The sequence below is a fragment of the Caretta caretta genome, chromosome 2 (assembly GCF_965140235.1).
Source record: "Caretta caretta isolate rCarCar2 chromosome 2, rCarCar1.hap1, whole genome shotgun sequence".
In the NCBI taxonomy this organism is placed as follows: Eukaryota; Metazoa; Chordata; order Testudines; family Cheloniidae; genus Caretta; species Caretta caretta.
This window is the reverse complement of record NC_134207.1, coordinates 271552600-271576465: the sequence shown is the minus strand read 5'-3', so window position 1 is coordinate 271576465 and position 23866 is coordinate 271552600. Positions and strand designations below refer to the sequence as shown.

At 45.7% G+C, this 23866-nt stretch overlaps 1 protein-coding gene across 8 annotated transcripts in view; it reads right to left on the bottom strand.

Annotated features, from left to right (window-relative positions):
• Positions 1–23866, bottom strand: part of SMARCD3 (SWI/SNF related BAF chromatin remodeling complex subunit D3) — a 268276-nt gene that overhangs the window by 229719 nt on the left and 14691 nt on the right. Inside the window, exon 3 of one of the 8 annotated variants that reach the window (XM_048842080.2) lies at positions 2579–2738. The exons of the other annotated variants lie outside the window; for them this stretch is intronic. The gene's annotated coding sequence lies outside the window, so the exon portion shown is untranslated. The remainder of the gene's footprint in view (positions 1–2578; positions 2739–23866) is intronic. 8 annotated transcript variants of the gene reach the window in all.

The following is a 23866-nucleotide window of genomic DNA, read 5'->3' as shown; positions in this document are numbered from 1 at the left end:
GGGAACCCATTCCACTGCTTCACCACCCTCCTAGTGAAACAGTGTTTCCTAATATCCAACCTAGATCTCCCACACTGCAACTTGAGACCATTGCTTCTTGTTCTGTCATCTGCCACCACTGAGAACAGCAGAGCTCCATCCGCTTTGGAACCCCCCTTCAGGTAATTGAAAGCTGCTATCAAATCCCCCCTCACTCTTCTCTTCTGCAGACTAAATAACCCCAGTTCATAGAATATCAGGGTTGGAAGGGACCTCAGGAGGTCATCTAGTCCAACCCCCTGCTCAAAGCAGGACCAATCCCCAATTTTTGCCCCAGATCCCTAAATGGCCCCCTCAAGGATTGAACTCACAACCCTGGGTTTCGCAGGCCAATGTTCAAACCACTGAGCTCTCCCTCCCCCGAGATTAAAGAAAACCAGTGCTCCAGGTGAGGTCTGAACTCACAGCTTCAGCAATACTCCACACAGCACTGCTCTGTCAGCACTGTGCACTAACACATTGCGCCACTGGAGCTCCCTCAGCCTCTCCCCGCAAGCCACGTGCCCCAGCCCCCTAATCGTTTTCGTTGCCCTCCGCTGCACTCTCTCCAATTTGTCCACATCCCTTCTGTAGTGGGGGGCCCAAAACTGGATGCCATACTCCAGGTGTGGCCTCACCAGTGCCGAATAGAGGGGAATAATCACTTCCCTCGATCTGCTGGCAACGCTCCTACAAATACAGCCCAATATGCTGTTAGCCTTCTTGGCAAGAACGGCACACTGCTGAACATAATGTAATTTTGAGCAATAAGCAATATTGGGGGTCAGAAAGAACAAGTTTACCAGACTATCTTTAATGCCTTTTTTTTTTAAATGCTTCATTTCCCACAGTATTCTTGCCAGTAAGTTAAAGAAGTATGGGCTGGATGAATGCACTACAAGGTGGGTAGAAAGTTGGCTACATTGTCGGGCTCAACGGGTAGTGATCAATGGCTCCATGTCTAGTTGGCAGCTGGTGTCAAGTGGAGTGCCCCAGGGGTCAGTCCTGGGGCCGGTTTTGTTCAATATCTTCATAAATGATCTGGAGGATGGTGTGGATTGCACTCTCAGCAAATTTGCGGATGATACTAAACTGGGAGGAGTGGTAGATACGCTGGAGGGGAGGGATAGGATACAGAGGGACCTAGACAAATTGGAGGATTGGGCCAAAAGAAATCTGATGAGGTTCAATAAGGATAAGTGCAGGGTCCTGCACTTAGGACGGAAGAACCCAATGCACAGCTACAGACTAGGGACCGAATGTCTAGGCAGCAGTTCTGTGGAAAAGGACCTAGGGGTGACAGTGGACGAGAAGCTGGAAAGGAGTCAACAGTGTGCCCTTGTTGCCAAGAAGGCCAATGGCATTTTGGGATGTATAAGTAGGGGCATAGCGAGCAGATCGAGGGACGCTGATCATCCCCCTCTATTCGACATTGGTGAGGCCTCATCTGGAGTACTGTGTCCAGTTTTGGGCCCCACACTACAAGAAGGATGTGAAAAAATTGGAGAGAGTCCAGCGAAGGGCAACAAAAATGATTAAGGGTCTAGAACACATGACTTATGAGGAGAGGCTGAGGGAACGGGGATTGTTTAGTCTGCAGAAGAGAAGAATGAGGGGGGATTTGATAGCTGCTTTCAACTACCTGAGAGGTGGTTCCAGAGAGGATGGTTCTAGACTATTCTCAGTGGTAGAAGAGTACAGGACAAGGAGTAATGGTCTCAAGTTGCAGTGGGGGAGGTTTAGGTTGGAGATTAGGAAAAACTTTTTCACTAGGAGGGTGGTGAAACACTGGAATGCGTTACCTAGGGAGGTGGTAGAATCTCCTTCCTTAGAAGTTTTTAAGGTCAGGCTTGACAAAGCCCTGGCTGGGATGATTTAATTGGGGATTGGTCCTGCTTTGAGCAGGGGGTTGGACTAGATGACCTCCTGAGATCCCTTCCAACCCTGATATTCTATGATTCTATGATTTTGCAGAATAAGTACAATTACACAGAGGAGGATGAAAAAAAATAAATGAAAAAAATTTAAAAAAAGACAAGCTCAAACAACACATAAGACTAAGAAAATTGTCAATGTTTGGTTCAAATTTGTAACAGTTTATTAGTTGCCATTTTCATGCAGTCAGTTCAAGTACCATAAACAAACAAAAATGGATTCACAGCATTTGTTCAAAAACAGAAATGAAAAACCACAAAAAACATGCAAATAGATTACTAGAGCATCTGTGTAATTCAAAAGTCTCTGCTTATTGCTGTTTGGCACATTTTCATTTGAAATAAAATATTTTAGACATTGAAGGTCTTTAGGACAGAGGTGTGGGGGCTGCAGTGCCTAAACCCTTGTTTTGCTGAGTTGGCATCTGAGTCCTGTACCCTCCAAAAGGAGCTGGATACCCACCCCCATTCCTAATTCTCATGCTGGGGTGGGGGTGGGGGGAAATGAGCCCTCTGTTCAGAGACAAGTGGAGGCCCGGTGGGGGTCCAGCACTGCTTCGGCTCCCCGTCTCAGTCCCAGACCCAGAAGGAGGCACAAGCCCCAGTCCCCACCCAGCACCACTCACCAGGGCCTCTCCAAGCTTGTCCTCAAGCATGGCTGGGCAGCCACAGAAGGTGAACTCTTCAAAGCCACACAGAAGCCGCTGCTGCTTGGCAGGTCTGGTCTGCAGCACTTGGCAGAAGCGAAACTGCACTTGGATGGCGTGAGGCCAGCACCAGCAGGATCTAAGGCAGGCAGCAGTGGTCAGCACAGAGCCAGGGCAGTAAGCAGGATAAGCTCTCTAGGGAAGCCTGGCCCTGACCACTCAAGTCCCCAGCCATGGCAACCTCTTCGTCCAACTGCACCACTGACCCCACCATGTGCACCAGGTTGCAATGCCACTCACTCAACTTTGGCCCAGCCAGGGCAGCAGGGCCAAATTTGACTGACTGGCATTGCGAAAAAGTTGCAGTGTGTGTTGAAAGTCAAGGTTTGTGCAACAAAACCATGGCCTGTCATTTTCTTACAGCCTTAACAATCCATAATTACAGCACATGAGGCCTGGAACAAACAACAATGACCCTTTGGAAATTACCGGCCCTTGGGATGGCCATTAGTGTCTAATGTAATTTAAATACATTTTAGTAAAACATTTGATACAGTACCTCACACATTCTCAGCATGAATTCAACTAGAATATAACACTATCAGGTGGAGTGAAAACTAACTGAAGGTCTGTAATCAAATGTCAATGTATCAAGTTGGGGGTAAGTGTATAATGGGGTCTGCGGGGATGGGGTTTACATCCAGTCTCATTTACCATCTTCATTAATGATCTGAAAGAGGGGAATAAATGGCACGTTAATTAAATCCTCAAATTATACTAATTTGGAGAGGGTCACATTGCAAGTGAGGACAGAGAAATAATCCAAAGGAATGTGAATATATAAGACACAGGATTCAGGTTGGAAAACACACAAGTAATGCAGTGGGTGATACAAAGCTGGGGAGCAAGAATGGCTGAGAGAGACCAAAGGTGGAAGTGGACAGTGAATTGACCAGGAGACTAAAATGTGACATGTCTGCTGGACAGGCCAATGAGGTTTTGGACTGTATATACAAACGTACCATGTCAGGGGAGCTGGGAGGCACCCAGAACAACAGATCTAAATCAGTGGGGACAGAAATGATGGCACAAGTTACATTTTGGGTGCAAAAGGACCACACAATGTGTGTAAGGGGTAAAAACAGTATTGGTTGCATCTGCTGAGAGAGTAAGGGGGATGTAGCAGGAAGGCCAAAATGATGTAGTGGGGAGGGAGAGGGAGAGAGAAAGTGTGCGTATGTTTGAGGACGGGAGGGGAATGTGCTGCATCTTACACCATACTATGAGTGACATTTTTACCATTTGTATTTATTACTGATATTACAGTCGGGCTTAGAGACCCCAGCCATGGATCAGCTGCCCACTGTGCTAGGTGCTGTACAGATATGTAGCACAAAGATGATCCTTTCCTGGTAAAGCTTACAATCAGAGAGTATGTTTACACTGAGGGGGAAGCAAAAGGCAGGGGTCCTTTATTTGGTTTAGCTGACTCAATTTATCTACTTCAGGTTAAAACAGCAGTGAAAACACAGCAACTCGGCTTTTAACTTCATGCTGCTTTACAGGCTTTAGTTTGTGCTGCTAATTCAAGTTAAAAGCAGAGTTTCTGTGTCTTCACTAGTATTTTAACTTGAGTTAGCTAACCCAAGTAAAGAACATACTTTTTTGTCAGTGTAAACACACCCTCAGACAAGAGACAAGTGTATAAACAGATGGAGGGAGTACAATCAATGGACAACCCCAGTCAGCATGACCACACTTGTACTATGGATATTGGACACCCACTGAATGCCAAATTAGAGCAACTTAAACAATTTTACCCCTTTTACACCTGTTTTCTGACCAGCTTACACCCAATGTGTAACTTGAAACCAAAGAAACAATATCCTCATGAGGGATCTGAACTACCCAGATGCAGCCAGCATGCTTCATTCCTCAAAGAAATTCCCCAGTTCCCACATGCCACATCCAAACTGGCTCCATAATATGGGAAGGCTTAATTCTAGTTATAAATGTGTCATCTGAGATTATTAATAAGGCATGACAGTCTCCTCCACAGTTACATAAAGGAAATCTTATTGACACTAAGGGCTTGACTCAGCTCTATAGGTCTTGGTGTGGGGTTTCTTCTCCTCCTCCATCCATGGGAATAGCTGTATCCAAGGTGGCAAGTCATCTGCAGGGGAAGGCACTGATTTAATCAGATTTAATTTAGCCAGGGCTCCTCAGGAGACTTGCTGACTGGCTGGCAGAGGTTGCCTAAGCAAAGGACCACACTTCCTCCCCAGCTAGCTGGGCCCTTTCTGTGGGGTATGCCAGCCAGCTGCATGTGCAGTACAGTTTGTGGGTGGCAGGCACAGCAGTGATCCCTATTCTCAGGGATTTTCTGCCTCTGGGGTCTGCAGCCTGTGATCCACCAGCAGGAATTCACTAGTGAAACAGCCCTACTGCAGAATTACTGTATTTTTGCTGAGGAACTGTATCCTGGAGGCTGGCTGTAAAACTAGAAGCCATGGAAAAAACTGGCCTCAAAGGAGGACAAATACACTAAAGCTCTATAAAATGTGAGGCAAGTTCATGGTCTCCTTGGATCTTGACAAGCTGAGATTATCATTAGCAATATCACAAGCAAACTGATAGCCAGATGACACTGTGCCCTAGGGGCACATCTGGGGAGGGATGGAGATTCTAAGTCCCCACAGGGCTGTTCTACCTTGCACTGGCTAGAGCAGTCTGCTAGACCCACTCCTTACCCTAGTCAGCTCCATCACACCTCCTGCACTGGGGGATAGTTCAAGAGGGACTAGTACAAAGCTGGTGTAGATGGCTTTATGGCAGCCCAAGCCACCATCACACCAGGGAAGTCTAGAGCCCTTATAAGGTTGGTTTCTGGAGCTTTAGCAGGGGCTAAGGATCTGACCCAGGATCTGCTTCTCACTGAGCGCAAGGAACTGATTAATTAAGTGAAGAACAGAGAAGCTTGGAACTGATGTTTGAAAGAGTAAGTGGGATTTCACCCAATGCAGGAGTATGAGGGGATCACATTTCAAGGAAGCAAATCCTGAGGAATTAAGAGATCTAATGAGCAAAGTGCAACGGAAAGAAATGTTAAAATCCATATAGCAAAATCCTAAATGATTAAGAAGCAACATCTATTGACTCTTCCGAAAAAGAATGCAAGGGGAAAAGGCCTCTCTTACTCCACAAGTGATTGAGTGTAAAAGGGAAAATCTGTACTAGAAATGGAGAAGTGAGGAGGTCACCAAAGAGGAATATTCTGCCAGATAAGGATGCAGAGAAAAGATAACACAGCAAAATGGCACAAGGGGTTAATGGTGCCAAAATAGCTACAGGAATAAGAAGGGCACTTCTAAATCTAAAATGGAAGAGACCAATTGGGGAGGTCTTAAATTCAGGGAGTGATTAAATTAATATGATTCCAAAATTCTTGAGCTGTTGAATCTCTTTTAATCAGTATTTTACAATAAAAATAAAGACTGGAAGTTTGGACAATTAAAAAGAAAATCTTTATAAAATAAAAGGAGTACTTGTGGCACCTTAGAGACTAACAAATTTATTTGAGCATAAGCTTTCATGAGCTACAGCTCACTTCATCGGAATGCATCCGATGAAGTGAGCTGTAGCTCATGAAAGCTTATGCTCAAATAAATCTGTTAGTCTCTTAGGTGCCACAAGTACTCCTTTTCTTTTTGCGAATACAGACTAACACGGCTGCTACTCTGAAACCTTATAAAATAGTTACTGATGGGGAGCAGATAAGGAAATATATGAGAAATCTGAATATATACAAACCTGTGGTTTGTATGATATGAATCCCAGGGTGCTATCTTATTAACTCTAGTTTGTTGACGGATTTAGCTAAACCTAGGGAACGAGACACTCGGTGTAAAGTGGCATAACATAGAATGTTTACTAAACCTAAAGTGTTAAAAGAACTTACTAAAGCTAGGATGCTAAAGGTATTAACTAATGAATTTACTTAATTATTAAATTTAACTATTATTCCAGTCACGGGAGACATTGGGAGCTGGGGACCTGGAGAAAAGCTTGCCAAAGTTCTATTTTTTTTTTACTTCCCTGTTTATGACTCATCTGATTCTTTTGCCTTCCACCTATTTGTCCTCACCAACTTATCTGACCTGCAACCAATGGGTCAGCTCTCCCATCCATCTGATCCGGCTTTCAGCCAGCACTGCTCCTTCTCCGATCTTTCCATCACTGAGTTCCTCCTCTCCAACCCCTGTCCCATTTCTATCAACATTGCCCACCTACTCCCTGCCCTACTAGTCAGTCCTTCCATGACTTCTCTTCCTCCCCTCTCCTCCATTGACTAAGGCCTGGTTTGCACTACACAGCAAGGTCGAGGTAGGCTGCGTTATGTCGACCTAATAATAAATGTCTCTACACTACTAGGTCCCTTCCATTGATGTAACTCACCTACTATGTTAACTTAATTACTCCACCTCTACAAGAGGCGTAGCGCATAATCAGATGATGTTAGGTCAACGTAGAGGCAGTGCAGACACTGTGTTGCTTACATCAACCAACTGGCTTTCAGGAGGAGTCCCACAATGCTCTGCTCTAACCGCTCTGGTAAGCATTTTTAACTCTGCTGCACAACAGGCAGGTACACAGGAAATAGCCCCTCCCCTGTTAAAGGACCGGGAACTTTTGAATGTCTATTTCCTGCTTTTTCGGTGGGAAGAGCTTGCCTGCCTAGCTGATCATGACGGCTCTGTGCTCCAAAGGCAATCCAGTACTCCAGACTGGAGTACACAGGAGGTGGTGGATCTTCTTCATCTGTGAGGAGAAGAGGCGGGGCAGGCACAGCTCCAATCCAGCCATAGAAACGTACACATCTACAAGCCAATCACATGGGGAATGGGGGCAAAGGACTACACTAGGGACATGCAGCAGTCCCGCATGAAAATCAAGAAACTGTGGCAGGCATACCAGAAGGCAAGGGAGGCAAACAGTCACTCTGGTGCAGCATCACCAGTGCTTAATTTGTAATGAAAGAGGTGCCAAGGCTCAAGCAATTCTTTTTCATTCATAACTGATGCAGCAAGCCCAGAGGTGCTAGGGCTATTAGCTGCCAAGAAGCACTGAACACTGCAGACAAGGAGCTGCATGTGATTCTCAGTGGCGATCCCAGTCCCCCAACCCGCAAGAGCAGCGTGGATACAGGTGAGGAGGAGGAGTCCTGGGTCAGCACAGGCAACAGTGAGGTGGTGGTCTTGGACAAGGAAGAGGAGGAGGAGAATGGGAGACAGGTGAGTGGGGAATCCATCCTCTCGGGGCAGTGCAGCCAGTCACAGAACAGCATCGCGGCCAAGCGTGATGCTGGGGAAAAAACCTCTGGTGAGTATTCAATTTCAAGTAATATTTTGGGGTCATGTGTTCTTATATTCTATTTTTTATTAAAATTAACAAGGTGAGGTAGAGCAGCTATATGCTTACCAGTAGCCACACCAACTACACAGAGGATGCCCCACAAAAAAGACTATTTATGTACACAGGGATGGGATGGGAATCCTCCATAGAAATCTCCAGGAAACTTTCTGGTTTCTCCAGTAACTTTCAGGTACTCTGCAATCTGTTGCAGAAGGTTTCTGGGAAGGGCTGCTTTATTTCTTCCACCACGGTAGGACAATTCCACATGCTACTCCAGTGTTAATTTGGCTGGCATCATTGCAGTACACAGCATTGCAGCATAAAGACCCTGTCTGTTCCCTTGCTGCCTCTGTTACCCTCAGGAGCCTGATAGATAGATTGGTTGACCTTCAGGAGAAACACCTTGAGGCTAGACTCCCTCTGCAGCCCCTGCAGAATGGCATTCCAACATCAACGTACTTCTCCTCCCCCTAACATTCCAGGAGAAGAGGAGGGCAAATGCAATATCCCTTCCGCTCAACCTCAGGGGAAGGTCCCAAAAATAAAAGCTGCATATACAATGATGTATGACAAGGAAGGCTACTGTACTTTTAAAGACAAGATTAATGTGTTTTTCTCCTACCAATTTTATTCCACCTTGTGTCCAAGCTTAAATTCTATTTGTGATCTTTAAGTTTCAGTATCTTTGTTCAATAAAAGTCCATGTCTTGAGAATGAATTAATAGTTTATTAATTTAAAACAGCCGGGGTGGGGGGGGTTAAGAGGATGGACAAGGAAACTGAGGTAATAGAAGGGGTGTGCTGTCACAGCAAGGTTCACACCATGGGGAGGCACAGTACAGAGAAACAGCGCACATTACTGTGGGTCATTACTAGAACGGGTTTTCAAAGCCTCCCTGAGATGCAATGCTCCATGCTGAGCTTTCTTCTAGCCTTGGTATCTGGCTGCTCAAAATTAGCAGACAGCTTATCCACCTCCACGTCCCACCCCTGTGGAAATGTCTCTCCTTTTGTCTCACAGATATTATGAAGCACACAGCAGGCAGCTATAACCATGGGGATATTGGTTTCACGGAGGTCTAACTTAGTAAGCAAACTGCGTCAGCAACCCTTTAAATGGCCAAAGGCACATTCAACCACCATTCTGCACTTGCTGTGCCTATTGTTGAACTGATCCTTGCTGCTGTCCAGGTGTCGGGTGTATGAATTCAAGAGCCAACGGAAGTAAGGGGTAGTCTGGGTCTCCCAGGATCACTATTGGCATTTCAACATCACCACTGGCTATTTTGTGTGCCAGAAAGAGAGTACTTGCTTGCAGCTTTCTGAACAGACCTGTGTTCTTAAGATGCGTGCATCATGCACCTTCCCTGACCATCCCATGTTGATGTTGGTAAAACGGCCCCGGTGATCCACCGGCACTTGCAACACCATTGAAAAGTATCCTTTTCTGTTTATGTACTCTTTGGCAAGATGGTCTGGTGCCAAGATAAGGATAGGCATGCCATCTATCACCCCATCACAGTTAGGGAACCCCATTGCAGCAAAACCATCCAGTATCTCTTTGCCCAGAGTCTCAATCTTTCTTTGCAGAAGATGATTAATGGCCCTGCATACTTGGATCACAACAGCCTCCATGATGGAATTACCAACTCCAAATTGATTCCCCACTGACAGGTAGCAGTCTGGCTTTGCAAGCTTCCCCATCACAATTACCACTCAGTTCTCCACTGTCAGAGCAGGTCTCGTTTTTAGTATTGCTGTGCTGCAGGGCTGGGGAGAGCCCTGCACACAGTTCTTGGAAAGTGGCCTTGTACATACAAAAGTTCTGCAACCGCTGATCATCATCCCATAACTGCATAACAATGTGATCCCACCAGTCAGTGCTTGGCTCTCAATACCAGAAACAGCAATCCATCGTGTTCAGTTCCCACACGACTGCCAGCAGCAACCGGGAATTGTTTCATTCTATGGCTTCCAGCAGTGCTGCTTGAAGGACACTGCCACGTTCTGCATGGTGGTTCCTCTCACAGCTTTGTGAATACTGTAGGATAAGGCATGTGGTGTTTGTAATGCTCACAATAGTTAGGGTGACCAGACAGCCAGTGTAAAAAATTGGGACGGGGTAGAGGGGGTAATAGGTGCCTATATAAGAAAAAGCCCCCAAAACTGGGACTGTCCCTATAAAATCGGGACATCTGGTCAACAGTGCACAGTTGAGCGGGGTCCATGCTTCTCAGGATATGGTGTACGCGTGGCTATGCCAGCCTTTTGAAAAAAGGTGCGAAATATTATGGGTTCTAGCTGAAATCAGGGGAGGGAGAAAACTGCATCATGGGACATTGAAACCATGTTCCCAGTCCTCCCGATGAGAATGTTTTGGTCCCATGAGGCATTGCAAGCCCTTCCCAAAACCCCCTATAGTGAGTTGCACTGTGGGATAGCTACCTACAGTGCACTGCTCTCTGCATCAATGCAAGCAATGCTAATAAGGACATGCTCCAGTGACACAAGGAGTGTGGTATAGACACGCTCGACTGACTTAATTACTGTGGCGGCTGGATGTCAACCTAACTGAAGTCGACTTAAGTTTGTAGTGTAGACATGCCCTAAGTCACTGACATCCTTGATTTTTTTGCCCTTCTCTCTTGCTACAAGGTCTGCCACACACTTCACAGACCTGAGGCATCCCCACCATCTGTTTCTACTCCTATACAGATGAGCACCTCTGGCAAAAAGACCTCCCTCAACCACACAGACCTCCTCTGCTACAAATTCACTCTTTCCTCCCTCAGCACTGCCATCTTCCTAGCCAAACACCTTGCTCCTCTACTGGCACTGAATCCAGCTCCCTCCTGCCCACCCCTCGTTCTCTATGCAGGAAGCAAGCTCCAACAGGACTTCCTTCCCCCTCACTAAAAACGAGATCTCATCTGCTCAACTCCTCTAACCGCTCCACCTGCCCCAGTAATGCCAACCCATCCCACCTCCCAATATCCCTCACCCCCGCTTTCATCCCTACCTCAATCTCTCCCACTACTCTGGTTCATCCCCTTCTCAAAATCAGCATTCCTTAATCTCCCCACCCCTCATAATACACCCCACCTGCATCTCCAAATACTGACACATTTCCCCCCTTGAATAATACTTCATATTTACCTAGTTTACTGAAGCAAGTAAATATCATACCCCCCTTTTATATATGAAGAAATGAAGGCAGAGGAAAGACTTTCTCACCATCAGAGAATGAGTAAAACCACCACCACAGTGATTCTCATTCACACACATTTCCCAGGAGCTGCCAGCAAGAGGCAGGCTGAGGCTTGGGGATATTTCTGCAATAATCGTTCAATACAGCAGACTGGAAGCACTGGTGAGAGTCAGGTCCTATTGCCAAAAAACTTGGGTAACGAGGTGGCATTTGCAGTTAGCTATGAGCACTCTTGTGAGAGCTACAAGCATTGGTGTTATGATCTTCACTAACATTCACGAAGATTAAATTGCCAAAAAAAAACCACACTTTGTTAACACAGAATTAAGCTTTCCTGCTGATATCACACACTGTTCTGGAACACTGAATTCATCAAAACTCAAATTTGTGTAAGCAAGAAAACATTGAGTAAAATACACTCCCATACAAACTAAATTCTGCCCCCCCTGCAGCTGGCAATAGCCACTGGGAATTATCTACATGCACACAAACTGCACTCACTGTGTTAGATGTACCTGTATTGAACGGTGGAGGGACAAATGGAGCTAACTGGGAAATGATATGGGGCAATCTGAGAGGCTGTGGCCTGCTGGGGGTTTATGTGAGCCCCTCTCCCCTTGTGTCTGATCAAAGGAAAGCCATGCATATGTACCTGGAGAGATCCAGGATCCCTCATTTCAGCACTGTGTGGTGTAGGTTGTGTTACCAGAAGGGCACAGGGGATTGTCAGCAGTTAGATGGGAAAGGAGTATGGTCTGTGAGTTCAATGAAAGGTAAGTGACAGTATACAACTAGATGGCATTATGCACATAAGGGGAAAAACATTTGTAAAAGAGGTTGTCAAATGCAGCAGAGCTGGTGTTCTGTCCATGGAGCATTTAAGTGTATGAGCATAGTTGTAGGTAGCTCCTGTTCAACACAGTGCACAGGCAGATTGTGAATATGGGCTATTGGCATAATGGGGCATTACTCCCCAGGACAGAGTTAAGGTTGCATAGGTGTGTACTATCAGGAGCTGCCTCCAATAATCAGGCCTAGTGGTTGGAGCGTAGGTCACAACTAGGCATAGGGTTGGGCCTGGGCCAAGGGTGGTGCTGGAATCAAGATCTGGGGACAAGCTGGGATGAAAACTGAGATCAGAGTCTGTAGACAAACCAGGATCAGAACCGTAGCCAGAATCCAAGTGCAGGCCAGAGGCTAAAACTGGGTAGTCAGAGTCCAAGGACAAGCCAAGTTGATATCGAAGCCAGAGTCCAGATACAAGCCAAAGATCAAAGCCAGGCAATCGTAACTCTGGGCTTGTCTACACAAACAATTAGACTGTGGCAACCTGGGGGAGTGAATCTACCCTGCACTTTAAGCTAGTGCTGTTTCAAGAGGACTTAATCAAAGTGCTTACAAACTGTTGATGCGCACCATCAGAGTGCACATGGACAATTAGACCATTGCAGGCTAGTGCACGGTAGATTCACACCCCAGCTTGTCCCAGTCTAACTGTTCATGTGGACAAGCTCTCTGTATTAATGAATTTTTTTGTCATTTACATTTTCTAGTTTTTTGAGAAGACAGAGAAATATTGTTGGTAGGAGTTAGTAGTCATTTAGACAGGTGTAATTATCATACAGATGCACAGTTCAGATGCTACTGAGGCCAGGTAATAATAATTATACCTAGCTCTCACATAGCACTTTCCATTAGTAGGTCTCAAGGAGGGAAGCATCATTATCTCCATTGATGAGGAAACTGAGGCACAGAGAGGTGAAAATTACTTGGCAAAAGTCTTCCCTGAGGGCAGTAACAGAGCCAGGAATAAAGCCCAGGTCTACCAAGTCCCAGTCCACAGTTCTCTCCATTAGCCCACATGGTTGCTAAATGTTCCCCCTGGTACATTTTGTTATAGTGGAATGGAGATAATGGTCATGCTTTGAAATGTCTGGAATGTATAGCTGCTAGCAAGGCCAGCAAGAAAAATCTCAGACATAGTATATGTTCCAAGGATTTGACGGTTTATTACATGATGGCTACAGAAGACTGGTGTCTCTCTCTCTCTCTCCACAACTCCCTGCAACATACATCCTCTTCCTCCACCACCATTTTGAGCTCACCCTCCCATTCCCATCCCATCAAGTCATTCACATTTTAGAAGCCAGCTGTGCACACAAAAAAATTGGTAGAATTTGTGAACTTTATGAAATGCTGTTTTCTTGGGTAGGCAGCTGTAGCTAGGAAACTTGCTGGAATGGCCCCAAATTTGAATCACTAGCCCTACCCTGTGCATACATGAGGCACATTAATTTTCAAGACAATCCTCCCAAATGAAGTAAAAATCTTAAATGAACCAAACTGTACCATAGAATCTCTATGAATAGTAATTCCATGCTCAAATAATAAGAATATAGCGGTAGGGATATACTACCGACCACCTGACCAGAATGGTGACGGTTACTGTGAAATGCTCAGGGAGACAGAGAGGCTATAAACATAAAAAACTCAATAATATTGGGGGATTTCAACCATCCCCATATTGACTGGGGACATGTCACCTCAGGATGGGATGCAGAGATAAAGCTTCTTGACACCTTAAATGACTGCTTCTTGGAGCAGCTAGTCCTGGAACCCACAAGAGGAGAGGCAATTCTTGATTTAGTCCTAAGCGGAGCACAGGATCTGGTCCAAGAGGTGAATATAGCGGAATCACTTGGTAATAGTGACCATAATATAATTAAATTTAACATCCCTGTGGCGGGGAAAACACAACAGCAGCATTTAATTTCAGCAAAGGGAACTACACAAAAATGAGAAAGTTAGTTAAACACAAATTAAAAGGTACAGTGCCAAAAGTGAAATCCCTGCAAGCTGCATGGAAACTTTTTAAAGACACCATAATAAAGGCTCAAATTAAATGTATGCTCCCAAATTAAAAAACATAGTAAGAGAACCAAAAAAGTGCCTAAACAACAGAGTAAAAGAAAGAGTGAGACGCAAAAAGACATCCTTTAAAAAGTGTAAGTTAAATCCTATTGAGGAAAATAGAAAGGCGCATAAACTCTGGCAAATGAAATGTAAAAATATAATTAGGAAGGCCAAAAAAGAATTTCGGCAGGTTTAAAACAAACAAAAGAAAGTATTTCTTCTGTTTCTTCCTCCACAGGGTAGTCAACCTGTGGAACTCTTTGCCAGAGGATATTGTGAAGGCCAAGACTGTAACAGGGTTCAAAAAAGAACTAGATAAATTCATGGAGGGTAGGTCCATCAATGGCTATTAGCCAGGATGGACAGGATTGATGACGCTAGCCTCTATTTGGAAGAAGCTGGGAGACAGGGGATGGATCACTGGATGATTACCTGTTCTGTTCATTCCCTCAGAAGAACCTGGCACTGGCCACTGTCGGAAGACAGGCTACTGGGCTAGATGGATCTTTGGTCTGATCCAATATGGCCATTCTTATGTTCTTAGCAGGTGATACACACACACACTCACTCACTCCAGCCTGGCTATTGCCAGCTGCGGAGCAGTGAAGTGCACCCTCGGGACTTGAGGTGCAGTGTGCTCCAGCACCTCCTAGGCATCACTTATCCCCGTTCCCACTGCACCCCAGGAGGCTGCAGGAAAGTTTTGGGGCTGGTTTCCACTCACTGCCCTGATAGTCCACGCAGCCCGAGTGGCCCTGCACGTGCAGCCCCTGGGAGCCAGGGGGAGCCAGGGAGCAAGGACCAGAGAACACAGCAGGACCAAATGCCCAGAGCTCCTGGGTCAGCCCAGCCCAGAGACGGATGACCCCCAACATCCTGGCCGCTAGGAGCCACCTCCCACCTTGCAACTTTGCTCCCTGCTCTGGGCAAGCTCCACGCAGCAGCAAGGAGGAGCAAGAGACGGAGCCACCGCTGCCATAGGAGGATCAGGAAGGGGATGCACGCTCAGCCATGCAGTAACTGCACTTCCAGCCAGTTGCACTGGTTGCCTGCAGCACTGCTACTCTGCCATCAGAAACTGTGGGATGGGTGCCAAGAGCCTTCCAGATGGAAGTCAAGCCGGGGACCTGTGTACACAGGAAACCAATAGGGCTCGGATCCTAAGTCCTTCCTTAAAATGGGCTCGGACCCTCCAGCCCCGCAGGGTCATGGGACCCTGGGTCCAAGCGCTAGGTTAGCACCACCGCAGTGTGGAGGCAAGGGGGGGGATCAATTGCTGTGTAGACATACCCTGAATTAATCAAGTAAAGGGTAGGAAATGAGAGGTGCCAGAGCCAGAAGGTGATTCCTGGGAGAAGGCAGGAGAGCAGAAAGAGGTGTTTCCTGGATGGCACTCCCAAGCAAGATAGCCAGGGCTGAAGGCAGGAGGAGCAGCAGCAGCAGGGAGATGCCTGCTGGCTCTAAGCCAGACAGCTGGAGCCAAGGGCCAGAGAGCTGAAGGCAGGGGGAAAAACAGTTAACTCACTGATGTCACCTTGCTGCACAGCTGGACCCTGAAAAACAGTGAGAGGAGCAAGGACATGAGGGATGCTCCAAGCTAAGGAGTTCCCACTGGGAAAAAGCAGGGTTGCACCCTGTAACTATGCTGGTTCTGGTGGGTCCCAACTGAGAGTGCCAATTCAGGACAAATTGCTTCAAGCAGGGCAGTTACAGCCCACGGATGGGGTTTTTCCACCTCTAAGGCAAACCAAACCAGCCAGACAAAGAGGACTTTGGTTTTACCCCACTAGCTAATCACAAGTCACACAAGCAATTCCCTTAGACATTCCAGTTTCCCAGTATCACCACCAGTGCCACTCATAATGGGGATGAACGGTTATGAAAACCAATACCCCAATAAAAGAAAAAAAGGTTCTCTCGATCCTGAAGGACCAAGTCCCAGACCCATGTCAATATACAAATCAGATTTTACCCACCAATCACACTGTTGCCAACCCTTTAGAATCCAGAATCTAAAGGTTTATTCATAAAAGAAAGAAATATAGATGAGAGCTAGAATTGGTTCAATGGAATCAATGACATACAGTAATGGCAAAGTTCTTGGTTCAGTCTTGCAGCAGTGATAAAATAAACTGCAGGTTCAGATCAAGTCTCTGGAGGACATCCACAGCTGGGATGGGTCTCTCAGTCCTTGGTTCAAAGCTTCAGTGTAGCAAAGTTCCTCCAGAGGTATGAAGCAGGATTGAAGACAAGATGGAGATGAGGCATCAGCCTTTTATAGTTTTTTCCAGGTGTATGAACACCTCTTTGTTCTTACTGTGGAAAACTACAGCAGAATGGAGTTTGGAGTCACATGGGCAAGTCCCTGCACACTTTGCTGAATCACTAGACGTATCTGCCTTCTCTCCATGGGTCAATTGTATAGCTAATGGTCCTTAATGGGCCATCAAGCAGGCTAGGCAGAGCTGACACCAACTTGTCTGGGGTGTCAATCAGAAGCACAGCACAAGTTTGAACTACAGACAGGATAAAGCCAATATTCATAACTTTAACTACAAAAATGATACCCACATATAGATAGCATAATCATAACCAGCAAACCATCACCTTGTCTTAGACACCTTATTTGACCCCCTTTATACAAGATTTGGTGCCACTACAGGACCTTGGTTGTAACAATGATCTATACAATCCCAGATTATGTCAATAACGTCACACAACCCACAAGGAAAGGCTGCAGTGGCTGGCCTGACAGAGGAGGACCGATGGAGTCTGGGTGTGGTGGAAGACACTGGTATATGTTATGTCAATGGCTAAGAGAGTGAGGATTTGCACTAGCGTGATATGTTTTATGCTTTGGGAATTCTGTACTATGTTCTGTTAATAAACTATGGTCATGGATTAGAGGATAAACTTCCACGGAGTTACTAGTGACTCAAAGAAAACTGAGAAGAGGGGCTACTTGAGGGCTGCTACACAGGGGTGCCTGGGAGGCAGCCACTCATTTATAGGAGCTCAGATCCCCTAGAGGGACCGGGCCCCATCCAGATCCCAGCACACATGCAAAGGCAGGGAGACTGGCTCAGACTCCCTGGGAGAACTCCCCCCAGATCCTGGAACATACATGGGAGAGAGAATGTGAAGTTCACAGATGCCCCCTGCCCCTATTCTCCCCTAATTGCCCTGCCTTTCACCTCAATGTCCCCTTTCCCAGAGCCCCAACCCCCACTCTCCCTAACCTTTCCCCCACACTTGAGCTCCCAAACCCCCCACCACCACCACTATTGTCCAGGCCTATTTCTCTCCCTTCCCTACCAGCAAGCATTTGCATATCTAATTATTTTCCTCAAGAATATTTTGATTATATTTCCCACAAATAAAAAACTAAGCCTGAGGCACAAATTTTAGCAGTATGCCTTCATACCTTTACCAGATTTCTACCCAAGGTAGACTCTTGCTGACACTGGCTGAGTGGGTCAGGTTCAAGGACTACTGCTCAGCCCCTTGAGCTATCCAGCTTCAGTGACACTGCAAGGCTAAAAATCCTCTTGGCTCCTCTGGCTTCACATGCTCAGTATAATTTGCTTAGCTGTGAGCCTTAGGAACATAAGGTTCAACCCTATCCAGAGAATCAAAGAATATCAGGGTTGGAAGGGACCTCATCTAGTCCAACCATCTGCTCAAAGCAGAACCAATCCCCAACTAAATCATCCCAGTTAGGGCTTTGTCAAACCTGACCTTGAAAACCTCTAAGGATGGAGATTTCATCACCTCCCTAGGTAACCCATTCCAGTGCTTCACCACCCTCCTAGTGAAAAAGTTTTTCCTAACATCCAACCTAAACCTCCCCCACTGCAACTTGAGACCATTACTCCTTGTTCTGTCATCTGCTACCACTGAGAACAGTCTAGATCCATCCTCTTTGGAACCCCCTTTCAGGTAGTTGAAAGCAGCTATCAAATCCCCCCATATTCTTCTCTTCTGCTGACTAAACAATCCCAGGTTCCTCAGCCTCTCCACATAAGTCATGGGCTCCAGCCCCCTAATCATTTTTGTTGCCCTCCGCTGGACTTTCCAATTTTTCCACATCCTTCTTGTAGTGTGGGGCCCAAAACTGGACACAGTGCTCCAGATGAGGCCTCACCAATGTCAAACAGAGGGGAATGATCAAGTCCCTCGATCTGCTGGCAATGCTCCTACTTATACAGCCCAAAATGCCATTAGCCTTCTTGGCAACAAGGGCACACTGTTGACTCATATCCATCTTCTCATCCACTGTAACCCCTAGGTAGATCGAGACTCTTTCTTGATTACTATTTTGCTTCCCCAAAGGGCTAGTGGATTCCATGAATATTCTGGGGGTAACCCTCTTGTGAGTTAGACCCTGTGCCAGGATCAGAGTTGTGACACTGGAAGACCAGGTGCCAGCTCATGCTTGCCAAGACCCTAGGCCTCAACTGAACACTGCCAAATGCATAGCTGGAAACCTGTCTGCCTCACCCAAGTGTTATATTGTTAAAATAGGTATTTCATTTATAAAAATGTGTATAGTGGTTAGATGTCATGAAATGCTTGTACATTACTGCATATATTTAATCTCACTTATAACATCCATACCCCATGTGATAAGGTTATATGGAGTATTCGCATTGTAAACCTCTATAACTGTTACTCCTGGGGAAATTCTGTGCTACTGCGCACGTGCAAAATTAATGTCTGAGCGCAGAACTTTTTTTCCCACCTGCAGAAAATACATTCTGCCCAAGAAGTGCTGCAGTTCTGCCTTTGACACACCGGAGGCCGCTGTGGTGCCGGCACAGCCAGCAGCATGAATGCAGCCAGCAGCTAGCTATTCTGGCACCACAGCGGCCTCTGGTGGACAAAAGGTGGAACTACAGCACTTCTGGGGCAGAATGTATTTTCTGTGGGGAAAAAAATTGTACACAGTAGTGCAGAATTCCCGCAGGAGTAGAAGTTCATCCCAGCACCCTGCCTGTGAAGACAGGTTAGGACTGACAGAGTGCGGCACACAGGGCTGCTGAGGGGTCACAGACAGGTTCAGAAAGGCTAATCAAGTGGGATAGACTGGGGGCGTGGGCTCAGGAGATAGTGGGATGACAGCATTGAACCAGGAGCTAAATGGGAGTGGGAGTGCAGGGACACATGGGGAGGGGGGCTGCAGGGACACATGGGGACGGGAGGCATGGGGACAGGGGCAGATGTACCTGACTGAATAGGAGAGGCTTGAGGTCAGCCAGGGTCTGCATGGGGGAGGCTCCCCAACTCCCTAACAATCCCTCTCCCTCCCCACAAAACACTCTGTTCCATAATTCTCTGATCCACACCCAACAACCCACCAGATTCACTCCAGGCTCCTTCCTTCTCCATCAGCTCCTCCATTACCCCTGACTCCCCCAAGACTTTTCACTGCTTCTTACGGGTGTGGGAAATTATTTTTTTCCGCCAGAATTCAAGCTGATGGGATGAGTCCACATGCACATCTCCTCTTTCTGGGTGTGCTGGGGAGCAATTAAAATCTTTGTTCTTTGATGTTTCAATGTCTCATTTAGTTTAAATGAATTACTCAAAGGTCTGTATTAATACGCCTAGTAACAAATCTATTTGTCAAAAAAAGGTTACCAGAACCTTGCTGACAGGTATTATAAATAAATATTATTATAAATAAATAACCAAAATAATTAAAACTGGTGTGATTATATTGTGTTATTTTGACAAATAAAATATGTAGAATTTTGCAGAATTTTTAAATATTATGGGCAGAATTTTTTAGTGCGGAATTTTTAATTTCTTGATGCAGAATTCTCCCAGGAGTAAACTGTGTAATTGTGTAACTCAAACAGGAAAGAAGCATTCATTAATGTGAAATGCTGACTTCCTGCACAAGGTGGTAGGTCCTGCCCACCAAGAAGGCTCATTGAAACCAAATGAGACATTGAAACATCAAAGAACAAAGATAAGAAGAAACCATCTCTATGATGCGTGGATTTTGAGAGGGCAATATTTCTAAGCATAAGCAAGGGATCCCCAGCTGCTTAGCCTGCATTAGCCCTTAAAGAAATATAGAGGTTGCTTATTATAGAAGCTTCTACCACCTTTTGGAATCTACAACTCACTCATCTTTGTGTATGTTTACCTTGTAAATAACCCATTTCTTTTTCTTAGTTAATAAATCTTTAGTTTATTATAGGATTGGCTACAAGTGTTGTCTTTGGTGTAAGATCTAAAGTGCAATTGGCCTGGGGTAAGTAACTGGTTCTCTGGAATTGGGATTAACCTGAATATTATTGTGATTTTCTAAGGGACTATCACAAATTCAAGCTTCCCTCAGTGGCAAGATAGACCAGAGTACCCAAGAGGACTGTGTGTGACTCCATGTTAAGGCTGTTGCAGTGCTTCAGTAGTTTACACTAGATACTTGTGTAACCCACACACCTCCTGGGTGTGGTGCTCTGCTCCCTCTAGTGGCACCAAGACCACTTAGAGACTAATGAGTCTGCTACAGCCTTAGCTAGGGGCCATGTGGCTTTTAGCTCATGTAATAGACGCTCATGCATTTAGCTCCAGAGATCCCAGATTCAATCCCGCCTACCAACAACCAGGGTCTGTCGGCGTTACACTTGGTTGATGAACTTGCATCCAGTTTGGGCTTTGGGCCCTGCTTCTTAACAGTCTGTCCTGAGGTTGGTACTCATACTCTGGAGCCACTCCAGACAGCTTGACAACAGCCCTGGTTTGATCCCCATGTATGGGCAAAAAAGTGTTCCAAAAATGTCAACCTTTAGAACAGCTTTTTGGGGAGAGGTGGCTGTATCAAGAGAACCCTTTGCTCAAAATGACCCCAAATTCAGTTCACTAACCTATCCCATATCCCCAAGATGCACAGCACATTTCAAGGCAATCCAGGTAATGGTGCAGATTTTAGAGCACACACAAGAGCTGAGCTTTAAACAAAAAGCTGGTCTAGACTTTAACTATAGTAGACATGGCAGATCCACATAGTGGAGTAAAAAGTATAATGAGGAAAAATGTGAAGACGACTGGGGAGCATCCCGAACCCCAGCTTGGACAGAGTTATTGCCTGAAAGGCCCTAGAGCAGGAAGCCTCCCCCTCTTTGGCAGGAAATAAGAATGAGACGCAGCCAGGAGTGGTATAGCTAATACACCTGGGAGCAGGCAGGGGGAGACAACACTCAAATACACACACACACACACTATAGTGGGCAGGATGGGCTGTAGGCACATTTGGGATCTTACAAAGATATACAGACTTTTTTAAAAGTGTATTTGTTGTTTTCCTTTTCCTCTCCATCTCTCTGTCCTAAGAGTCTTCAAGGAAGAGACTGTATCAACCATAGCACGGGCGCTGATGGAAATAAACAATATTCAATGGTAGGAGCTCCCCAGGACACTGTAAAGCCTGAACAAGACTGGAGGGGGAGATAGCAACATATTACACACAAAATGAAATATAGCAGACAAAGTGTAATTTAGTACTGTAAGTCATTGAGCAGGCTGGGACCTGTCTCTTAGTGCATCTTTTCTCCCCACAATCATAGAAGATCAGGGTTGGAAGGGACCTCAGGAAGGCATCTCGTCCAACCCCCTGCTCAAAGCAGGACCAATCCCAACAATTTCTCCATGCAAGTATCAGACCACCCCAATTCCAGAATGCTACATCACTACCATTTCCACTTCCAAATCCCCTTCCACAATAAGCATGTCAATAAAAAAGCTTCTCCACCACGACGACATCACTGTTACCCTCATCTTTCCTTTTTCATATGGCCTCTGTATTATCTGTTAACCCAGTCATATCTCAAACTAGGGCCCAGTCCTGCAGGCACTTCTGTATGCATGTGACTTTGCAACACGATTTTATTGGGACTGCGTATTTGCAGGCCTGGGCCCTTACTTTACACACTGCTCTATCTAGCTACTTCTATATCTCCCAAATCAAAATCTCCAAGTGCCTAGCAAATTTTGGGGGGCAAAAGGGACTGACTTATGAGGAGAGGTTAAAAACCCTTTGGATGTTTACAACGAAATAAAGCCCTGGGAGAATACTCTGTAGGAAACAATTCCATCCTGGCTGAGTCCTGGTGTAGAATGGACTAGATGTAAACTAATGGGGCTTTTCTAATCTCTAAAGGAGAATGTCTGTACCACAAGGCATCCTCCTTCAGACCCTGAAATGACTGACATGCCTGAAGACCCCCTCAATCCCCAAAACAATAAGTACAGAGACCCACTCAAGGTCCATATTGATGTGTCCTAGGAGTTCCTCTTAGCTCCTGGAGTAATAGGACACTCCCTGCCCTCAAACTATCAGGCCCAGGATCTTGCTGAATTCTAAGGCAACCTATCCACTCTGGAAAAAGACCAGAGCATCATCATGGGCAGCCCAATGAAACCTTGACTTAATATGCAGCAGTGGACATGAAAGCAAACAAAATGTTAGGATGCAAAAGGGATGGAATTGAGAATGACGCTCAAAACTAATGCCACCATAAAAATCAAAGGTATGCCCTCACCTGGAATACTGTATGCAGTTCTGGTCATCCCCATTTCTAAAAATATTCAACAGAGCGCATTCAGAGATGAGTGAAAAATAGGATTAGAAGTTGGAGAGACTTCTGTTTGAGAAGGGACTGAAAAGATTGGGATTGTTTAAATTAGAAAGGAGATAAATGGGGGGTGGGTGGGTAGGGGAATACAAGATAATGAAAGGGATAAAGAAGGAAAATCAAGCATTTCTATTTACTCTCTCATAAAAGAGGAACAAGGGGATAGCCAATGAAATTAAAAGGGCAGCCCACTCAGAAGTGATAAAAGGACTTTAAAAAACACTGCACCATTAGCCACCTGCTCTCCGAACTCCTCTACAATCACATCATCCTCCTGCAGTCGTACAAAGTGCTGGTATTAATATCACCTGCCTTGTCCTTTGTTTTGACTGCATCATGCCCTTTTTCAATTCCTCCACCAGCTTCCCCTTCCTCCACCACTTCAGAATGGAAAAAACATGCTAATCTCCCAGATTAACTCACTGCTCTCTAGGTCTAGTTTTGCTCACTGTGAGCTGCAGGTGTGGGAGATATATTCAATACCCTTTGCTTTTCTACTGTATAATCAAACTGTCTCATTAGCTGGGATGTAATTTGTGCACAGAAACATTTCTTCCTTCAAACAGAGAAAAGGACTCCACTGAACTACAAATTCCCTGCTTATCCCTCTGGTGCCTCCCTGACTCTCGATCTAGCAGAGGTATCCCCTTCCTTACAGAAGCTGCAACCAGGCATGTCTACACAACAGTAATGAGGTGTGAGATTGCTGCATGTGTAGACACCTTCATATTAGCTTTAATCTAGCTTGCGCAAAGCTAGATTAAACCAAAAACAGTGAAGCCATAGTAGCATGATCTAGCCACTGAGTACAAGCCCACCAGGAAACTTGACTACATAACTGGGCAGTTAGCTAAATCCAAACTAGCTTGGGTATGTCTACATGTGCCACAATTGCACCTCTGATTTCCGCAGACGGACAGACTCTCAGTGATTGAAGCAGACGCTCCTGAGATGGGAATATAGTGCAACACAAATTTCTTACAGATAAAGCCAAACACAGCACCACAATTCACATCTCACTTCTCCTTGTCACCAGCAGGGTCTGAGCACCTGAGGTATGTCTACACTGCAATTAAACACCCACAG